The sequence below is a fragment of the Anas acuta genome, chromosome 4 (assembly GCF_963932015.1).
Source record: "Anas acuta chromosome 4, bAnaAcu1.1, whole genome shotgun sequence".
Classification (NCBI taxonomy): Eukaryota; Metazoa; Chordata; class Aves; order Anseriformes; family Anatidae; genus Anas; species Anas acuta.
In genome coordinates, this window is record NC_088982.1 from 44,561,221 (window position 1) to 44,571,163 (window position 9,943).

Sequence of the window (9,943 nt, forward strand, 5' to 3'; positions counted from 1 at the left end):
TCCTCACACTTCCCCGTGTGTCTGCTGTTTCTGGCTAACCCAGCTACGAAGCAGTGTCCAGGAGAAACGAGGAATCCCCTGTGCCTGACTCCAATCACTGCAGAAATTACTTGAGTGAGTGCTGCTGGAGTCACTTCAGCTCTGGTGCTGAACATAGGACACGTTGCAAGCTTCACGTTTTTGTTTCTGCTCTTTCTCATGCAGCATTTAAACTGATTCAAGCATATTCCCTATGCAAATCTCTAATCTCCCATTTTAGGATGAAAAATGGGTGTAAATGTGTTTTTGATTTTCCCCCACCCTTTTACAGCTGTATTTGCCCCTTTACATCCCATGACTGTTTCCTCCCACTCCTATTTCCTCTATTGCAGTTTTCCATCCTCCTCTATTAATTTTTCCAGCTTCCACTAATAACTCATCTCCCTTCTTTATCTCCCTTCCACGCCCCAGCATTTCTGTGCTCTTCTGCTCACTCCATCCTGCTTTCTCTTTGTTTCTCGACTCTTCAGTGGCTGTTCTGCTCTTTTGCTTCCTTTCCTTTCTGCCCAGGCTAGTCAGACGTCTGTCTGCAAAACCTGCAAGCTGAGACTTTTCCCTGCCAGCTTCCAGTGAGATGTGGGAATAGAGCAACAAAAATGGGATCCGTTTTTAGGGTTTACGTTTATTTTTTTGTAGCTCTCGCCTTGTCTGTGCGAGCGGGTAGCTGCTGGAGGTGGCTGTCACCAAGCAGAGGAAGAGTCAGAATTCATCTTCAATTCAACTTCCCATCTCTTCTGCGCTAACATCGCTCCCACCACGTCGAGCAGCCTACGGGGGGCAGGAAGGGGCACAGAGGAGAGGAGCACACGGGCTTATTTTGCAGAGGGGGAATTCTGTTCAAATAAAGGTGTGGGTGATTTAGCATTGTGGTTCAAATCTGGAAAGCTATAATGAGAGAATGTCAACAGCTCAGCTTAAAAAGTTAAGGCTAAGTGATTCCTCACCCCACCCATAATCCTGGTACCAGAAGCAAAATAGGTTTGTGCAGCCAGTTTGGTGCCGTTTCCCTGCGCATCCGAGCAAAATAATTGCATTATTGTTCTCACACTGGCACGCAGCTTTTCATGGTATGGGTTAAGACTGCAGCAGATTTTTTCTCTCACACAGTAAAGACCAAGACCTTTTGACAACAGTAGATTGCTCTCAGAAGCCCAGAGGTGCCTCTGAGAGAATATGTACTCAGCCTTCCTTCTGGTGGAAGTGACTAATTGCTGCATGAAATGGAGAGCACTTTGAGTGTATGCATAGTGTATTTATGTAGTGTATGCACTGCTCGTTGCTGTGAGTACTTAAACATGGTTTTGCTAAAAAAAAAATAAAATTAAAAAAAATAAATTGTGTAGCCACCTGCTCAAAAAAAGGACAAATTTCACACTCATGCTGCTTTGCTGAGGACCTCAGGGTGTTGCTGTTAGCACAGGGTGGTTAAAAGAGGGGGGCATGCGGTTCTCATGATAATAGTGTTGCTGAAACAAGGGTGTTCAAGGCGGGAAACCACTAAGCTGGTCTTCCATAGGCTAAGGCTTGAAAAGTGTTTGCCACCTTGTCCAAGGAATATATTGCTACTGTTGATGCTAGTCTGCCTTCAGTGGCTGATGGTGGTGTGAAGTTGCTAAAGCAAGTAAAGGCAGGAGTCGGGAAAGGAATTGGAGGAAAAATCCTCACCTTCCCATCTACTGTTGTTAACACCCCTGCATAACAACCCTGGCTGTACATGCAGACTGGGTGACGAGACGCTGGAGAGCAGCCCCGCAGAGAGGGATCTGGGGGTTGTGGCTGACAGCAAGTTGAATATGAGCCAGCAGTGTGCCCTGGCAGCCAGGAGGGCCAAACGTATCCTGGGGTGCATCAAGCACAGCATCGCTAGTCAGTCGAGGGAGGTGATTGTCCTGTCTGAATTTTAAGAAGCAATTGGACTGTGCACTGTCACATGGCCTAAACTTTTGGGCAGACCTGTGCGGTGCCAGGAGTTGAACTTGATGATCCTCATGGGTCCCTTCCGACTTGGGATATTCTATGACTCTGTGAAAACACTGGAAGCAGAAGGGAACCTATTGAGTGCAAGAAATAAATAAGTTTTCCACTAAAGACAAATCAATGGAAAAAAAAAAAAAAAAAACACTGGAAGTTGCAGAGGCTTGTGGGAAAGGGTGGATGTTTGCAGTTTGGATGGAGAGAGAGGAGGAGATGTGAGAGATATTTGGTAACCACACCGCACATCGGTCCGGTGCTGCTCAGCTGAGGGCAGGCTCACGTGGGCCGCTGACGACAGTGCCGTCACGGGTCTAAGAGAAATGGAAGGAAGCAAAGAGTCTGTCCCCCTGCCCCACGGCAATATTAGCTATAGCTAAACCATTCCTGGCAGGTGTTTGCTTAGCCTGCTCTTAAAGGGCTTACCTACCAAACAGCTTAGTAAGATACAATAAATATTCCCAATGACTACTTTGTCTCCTCCAGGATAGGATGTCTGTTTATAACGATACAGCTAAGCAGCAAGTCTCATGATAAATGTGACACTTCAGATGCATATCTTTGCTTGCAACGTGGCTTTTCTAATGAAATCAGCACACCCACACTTAGGATAGAACCACTATGTTCATCCCAAGTAATACAAATGCTTATATTAAGTGTGAAGCTAACTGGTAAGCCTAGAAATTCAGCTAATATTTCTCATTGCAGGAAAATATCTGTGCTCCTCTGGAGGGTTTGATGCAATCTGTTGCCAGAGACGTCTAACTCAACTGGATGGAGCGTGGGCTGGATTGTGTGGCAGCTCCTGCTGGTGCTTTAGCAACTGCTCCAAGATGCAACTGCTCCAAGATGAGACCCGTTCATGCAGCAGTGGAGGGGGTGCAAGATCAGAGCTTGTGCCCCAAATGGACCTCAGACGGAATAAGACAGCAAGGAGATGGCTATAGTGAAGAGATGAATGCTCAAGCCAAATCTTAACTCCTGTCTTCTGCCTGTGCAGGAGCTTAAACAATGCTTCCTGACCACTTGGTTCCACTAAACAACATACCCAGCCAAAACCAGGCAATTTTACAGGTGAGCTTCCAGCCTGTCCCAGCCTCCTGGGGGGCTGTTGTGTCCCCAGCCTGCACAAAGGTGTCTGAAAGAACGTGAAACACGGCATAAGCAACCCGTGGGAGAAGGGCATGTGGAAATACAGCAGGAGACATTTTGTAATTGCAAAATCACCCGACAGTATTATAAAGACTATGAAAGAGAAATTTGTGAGAATGCATAGCTTCAAAATTCAGCATGAATTGGCAAAGCAGGTGTGTGACTAATCACAGAGGGCCATTGTACGATCGAGGCTAACCTCCTGTTTCATTAAAATACTTCTCTTAATAAATCTCATTTAAACTACAGTAAATATCTCTGAATAAAACGTCCAGCCTTAATACACAACATTTTAAATAACAGAGAATTCACCCCAACCTTCGGTAAATAGTTCGAACAGATAATCAAGCTTTCTGTTTAAAACCGTCATAGTATTTCTAGCACGAATTAATCGGGGTGGAGTGTCTAATTGCTGGTAACTGGATCTGTTACAACGCTGTGTGCCAAACTGGCAGGCTCTTATTATCAGATCTCTGCTTCTCCGAGGCAGCCTTTGCGGGGCAGGAGCTGTGATTGCTCCTGGAGAAGACCCACACGGGCCGGGCAGTGAAGTGGCTGGCAGAGGAGGCCCCAGGAGGCCCCGGCCTGCTGCCAGGATGGCGCAGGGGCCAGGGAGACCAGCACCGGCCTTGTCCCTAGGGGCACGGTGGCCTTTGGCATGGGAGGAGGCCTTGCTGCTCATGCTGGTGTCCTTGTGGCCCATGGAGAGACCCAAAGCCACTGCTTAAAGGCCTGTCTGGCAGCAGCACGCTGTGGTGTGCAGGGAGCACCTGGCCTGTCTTTTTTGCCATGGCTTCCCAGGCTGCTCTCGGTGGCCAAAGTTTCCTCTGTCAGAGTGTAAACGTGGCTGACAACAGAGTTTGTTTTTAACTAGGCATCTACTACGTGGCCAGTTGCAGGGCCTGAAAGTTTCTGGTATCACCAGGGCTGTCCTCCGCCAGAGTTGTGTGCTCGCCCTTCCCTTCTCTCTGGTGGGGATGATGTCTGCGCTGCCAAACCCTGTCTGCTCACCCCTTTGTTGCCTCCTGCAGCTCCATTCCCCTTTCCTGCTGTCCCCTGAGCTAGGAATAGGCGTTTTTCAGTAAGCCTCTTCCCCTCCCATGTGGGAGCATTCTGTAATTAGGGAGGCAGTGATAACATCTAATGATTATTTACTGGTGTCCTTTAAAAAGGGAGCTCTGAGACTCTTCTCCCGGGTTTCCTTTCCTCCTTGCCTTAAGCTAAAGCTAGCGAGGAGCCTGGAGCTACTCTGATGTGTGTGCAGATTAAATGCTGCTTCTCTGTTGACCTTTGTGTGTCCATGTTGACTGTTTTCTCTGTTCTGTTCTCTCCCTGAAAGGCAGCTAAGGCTGCCCTTTAGACAGAGGGGACTTTTGTGTCCCCCCTAAGCCTTCTTCCCTAATTGAGCACGTGTCCCTGCTTGCTGCGTTGGGTGCCCCAGGAGTGAGACACAACTCAATCGAGCGCAACACCTTCGCTGCGGTGCCTCAGAGGGACTATAAAACAGATGGCCTCATCCCGGGTCATTTTCCTTATTGATGTTATTGCCGAGCCCCGTGCTATGGCAACCGGAGCAGTTGCACTCCTCGGAGCAGGAGCGGGGCGGAGGGAGGAGGGCTCCGAAATGGCTGCTTTGGGCCTGGGACGCGGGTGTTGATCCAGCGCGGGGTGAGTCACGGGTGCCGTGCTCCACCAAAGCCACCTCCGGCAGCTTCGCCGTGAGTCACCACAGCCTGAGGAGACTTGCAGCGCTTCCTGGGCCACCAGGAGGGGGATATCAGGTCGATGCCACCACCTGCTGAGGGGGCCGGGTCACTGGATCCCCAGTTTAGGAGCTACCTCCCAGGAAAGAGCTCACAGATGACTCAACTGGGAACGTTTTTCAGCATTATGGGACCAGCAGGGCAAAATGCTTCCTGCAGAATGTGAGGAGGAGATGGCAAGGGGCATACAAGTCATTTGAAGTGGCTTTCAGAGCAAAACCTGTGAGGCCAGGAGGAAGGATGCAGTATGTGGTCCATGGAGGAGTCAGTTTTAAGAATTTCTTTGGGCATCTCTTCCTTTTGTTTACTGTCGTGGTTCTCCAAGCACTAAGTGGCTGCAATTATTGCACACCATGCCTGGCCGCCCATGGACCCAAGTAACCATAATACTGATTCAAAGCAACTGGCTGAACCCAGCTGAAGGATTCACTCGAGTTTAACTCCAGCTGCACTCAAGTGCTTTTGCCTCTTCTAAAAATCAAGGCATGAGTTACACCTTCCCATGCAGTGTGTCATTATTTCAAAGAGCTTGCGCGTTTCTGAGCAGGCATCAAGCGTGTTGTTCCAGTTTCAAGTGTAAGCAATAAAAACCCTGTTCTCCTCTTCCAAAGACAAATCTCAAATTGCAGAGCCCAGGAGAAGTGCTAGTTATTTATTTAAGATGTGTTGTCTTTTAAAATCAAGACAAGTGTAGAAAATTGGTAAAGTCTTTTTTGTTTGTTTGTTTGTTTTGTTTTTTTTTAAATATTGTCTTGAAATTGTGTAAGCCTTGCAGAAATTAAAAATCAGCCTACATTTTGGCAAGAAAGGCTGGTGGGGTGGATTTTGCTGAAGCTGGAACTGTCTGTGACAGTGAAGTATCTCAAAGCAGCTCCTTGTCCCTGTCATGTGGGGGTGGGCAGCCAGAGCCCAGGCTTCAGAAGAAAGAGGAGAAAGCCTCATCCCAAGGACCTGCTTTGGAGGTGCCATATCTTCAAACTAAGGAGCCCCTTGGTTGACCCTTGAAACCCTTTGCTGCAGGAGGTCAGTGGGTTTGCTGCTTTCCCCTCCGTGATTCTGCTACATGTGTAGTGGTGGCTTACCACATTTAAAAGCATGAGTTAGATAATGATGCTGTTGGGCTGAGCATTGATGGGGCTGAAGAAACCAGCCCTGAGTGGGACTGCCTCCCCAAAGACCATCAGGCCCTTCACCACCTCCACCACCGCTCAGGGCCGTTAATGTTTCCTTCTCAGGCCCAAGCTGCTGAGCCTCAGAAAAGCCTCAGGGAAATCTAAGCTGAGTGTGGTGGCTCTCAGTGGCACTGACTGTTGGCCCAGAGGTACCAAGCCCTAGATTTGCATTACTTGCGAGAGCTGGCCTGGTGAATTTTCCTCCTTCCTTTCAGCTTCCCGCTCTGGCCCTAATGTTTGCCTATCCCAGGGGCAGCCCCATCATTCAACCAGTAAAAGGGACGAGCTGATAAACGGGGGCAAAGTACCACTGAGCCCGTGCAGGATGCTCTGCCTGAGCTGGGAAGCTCAGGAACCCCAGAGGAGCAGTTCCTCGCCTTTTCCGGAGCAGCTGCTGTGCCGGTGTGCGCGTGCACTGGAGCGTGTCACCAGCTGGGTACAGCACACTGCGGGCACGCTTTGCACAGCCCCTGCGAGCGCCTGCTGTGTCCTGGCTTGCAGGATTTGAAGGAAGTGAGCTGTAATCGCGGTGACATCAGGCAGCTAGCGCTGAATTCAGGCGGGGTGAACCCTGGGCGCGCTTGCTCCCCATAGGTGAATCCGGAGCCGCTTGAAAGGACTTTCCTCAGCCTCTGCGCACGCTGCCTTGAGTCATGACCGCACCGCTGCCCAAACGCAGGAGGTGACGCAAGGCTTGCTCTGAGAGAGGTGCCTCAACAGCTTCCCGGGCTGTTGGGCATTGGGCAATCCTGGGGATGCAGATGTTTTCCTACTGATCTGCCAGAGCGAGGATGTGGGAGAGCCGGGCAGGAGGGCTGTGGGCAATGGAGCTCCAGTCTTTGAATCCTGGCTATAAATGGAAGAGGATTTTTGAGAGGTTCTCCAGTGAAGTGGCTGAAAAGCAGAGGCATTTGGAAATGCTCTGAGAGCAGTGCAAACTAGTTGTTTATTACCCTGTAGTACTCCTGTGCCCAGCTTATGTACAAATATGGCCAAAAATGACTCGGGAGAGCTCATATTGTGAAGGAGAAAGAAGCAAGGAGATCTGTTGGTCAGCATGTTAGGCAATAGATTTTGCCCGGTGGGGGTTATTGGGCAGTGTTACAGCACAAAGGCAGCTTCAAACACTGCTCAGCCCTGAGAGCTGACGAATGCCAGCTCATTTGTGAAGGTGAAGGTGCCTGTCGGGTGCCCTGCTCTCCGGAGGGGTGATGGGAGGGGAAAAGGGAGGGGATGCTCCTGGAGGGACTGTAGGCAGCCAGCAGCACAGTATGGCTTGTCTGTCCATAAAATTCACCACAGTACAGCCTAAAGAGCTTGGACCTTTCTTCACCGACACCTGGATTTTGCCTGTGGCCCCTGAGCCTGGGCAGCTGCTTGTGCAGCCAGGTGCTGGTACATTGGTGCTCAGCCTCCAGAAGAGGCGGCGCAGCTCAGGGCCTCCTTTTCCAGAGGCCATGAGCACACTGAGGGTCTCAGTCACTCCCAGGGTACTCAGCTCCCGTGCCCCCAGATCAATGCTCAACCTTGTGCACTGAGCAGCACGGGCACCTTGTTTTCATGAATGAAAAAGCTCGGCATGCCCATTTTTTCCACCTGTCTTTTATCAGTTTACTTTTCACAATAGGATTATGCTAATGCACACCTTGGCCCCATCCCAGTGGCGCCTCGTATCAGCTAGCAGCAACCAGCAGCAAGGGCTGAGCCTTCCTTTTTCAGGACAGATATTTGTGTCTGTCTAAGTTGCACACCCTAAATTAACTATTTGGCTACAGGAATCCATCCACATTGTTGATTTGATGTCTTAATGACCACCACTTCTTTACCACTTTACCAGTTGGTGAAGCCAAGCACCCAAACTGAGGACTTCATTTTGGTATGCTCCCAATTATAACTATTGAAATATATCACGAGGCGTCCACAAATACAAATTAGAGGGCCATATAAAGTGTTTTACAAGGCTATCTGGATGAATGCAATGCAATGTATGTTTATGGCACATAATCATCTACTGCATGCAAATCTCTGCTGCTTCTGTGGCAAACACAAAATGGCTGAGGCGGGCAGGGCCCCCTGGGTCCGTCTGGTCCAACCCCTGCTCCAGCAGGGCCACCCAGAGCAGGGTGTCCAGGACCACGTCCAGGCGGCTTCTGAAGATCTCCAAAGAGGGAGAGCCCACAGCCTCTGTGGGCAGCCTGTGTCTGTTCTATAGACTTTGGGCTGTTCAGAAGTTGGACACTGATGCTCTCTAGCCAGGAATCTGGCTCTCATGCCAAGCAGTGGGAACGAACATTTCTAACTTTTTTAATTTGTCAAAGAAGGAAAGGAAAAGAGACCCAAGGAGAACGTAACGTGGTGTGGGATCAGTGAGACGAGCAGAGCCAAGGGCCTTGCAGAGCAGTGCCCGCGAGGCGTGAAGTGCCAGCAGGCAGGAGCAGGTGCCCGGCTGATGCCTTGCAGCAGAAGCTGCGCCAGGAGCAGTCGGGCTGAGACATGCACTGTGTAAGCGGTGAGCTGTTTGTCATTACTCAGGGAAGCAAGACAAATGAGAAATCAATTGAACATCAAACCATTGCTGCTGATTGTCTATGTTGAAAATAAATGATTCATCGAGTGCTTTAATTGATTCACATACGTGGCAAGGAGTTCCAGTCTTGATTTATGGACCTTTCCGCCAGTCAGGCAGGAAAGTCTTGCTCCCACTCACTTTATTTGTGCAACAAACATCCTTTTCTCTTGGCATAGATTACGCCAATCCACTTGCATGCTTTTTTTTTCTCCCTGACTGTTTACTTTGCCTTGAAATGATCGGTCACTCGGCTCACTCATGCGGCCCCTATGCAGCACGCTGCCGCTGCCAGGGTTGGGTTACTGCTTGGATTTTATATCGGAGGAGCCCGGAAGGCACAGGGATAGCCCTGAGCACAGCCTGGGCTCTGTGCCCGGCAGGCCAAGCTGCTGGCCCCTTGCTTAGAGCTGTGCAGCCCACAGTGCTCCATGGATTTAGGTCCATGCTGAATTGGTGGGAAAAGGGGCGTTTGGTGAACTGAAAGCCTCTTGTAACTCCTTGTGCGATATACCATGGCCTATTCTGTGTGTTGAATATATCTGTTGAATATATTCTGTGTGTTGCAATATATCTGAGTGGCTGCTTGCAGGGGTCGAACGAGGCCATGCTTTCTCCCACCCAAGCAGGAGGTGCTGGAGATCAGTCTCTGCCTTCCCCTCGCAGTCGGCATTGGGGTCAGAGCAGACACAAAACAAGGGGGCCCTGGGCGAGGAGGTGGGCCTGGCCTGCCTGCCCTGTGAGGGGCAGCAGGTCTCCAGCCACGGTGGAGAGGGAGTGGTCCAGGGAGGGCAGAAGGCCCTTGGAAGTTGTCTCAGTTTGTCAGGCAGCTGAAGGCAGTCTCTCAGAGCCATGCGTGCCAGTAGCTGGCCAGCCCCTTCACCATCTCAGCTGTGTGGTGGTGGGGTTTGCCGTCAGGCTGTGTGATTCCCCCTGGTTTCTCTGCCTGTCCCACAGGCAGGGTACAGAGAAGCAGCATGAGGTGTCTGAGGAGAGACGTCTCCAGGCGAATGCCACCAAGCTCCTTGGTCTGACAGGAACCACAAGAGATGCTGCAACTAGTGAACAGGTTGAAACAGCAAGAGGAACAACAACAGGGGAAAAAAATAATTAAAAAAATGACTGCAATCTCTTGCAATGGCTTGCCTTCAGCAGAGGAGTCACAACGCAGTTGCCCAGGGGCAGGCTTGGTACAGCCCACAGATGCTGAGCTGCTGGAGGATGAAATAGACTGCACAGTTTGTCTGGCTAAGAAATAATGCTTTTCACCAGCTTATTTT

General features: G+C 50.1%; 1 protein-coding gene across 1 annotated transcript in view; it reads left to right on the top strand.

The window, feature by feature from the left end:
• Positions 1–9,943, top strand: part of MND1 (meiotic nuclear divisions 1) — a 213,689-nt gene that overhangs the window by 22,163 nt on the left and 181,583 nt on the right. The gene's annotated exons all lie outside the window — the stretch shown is intronic.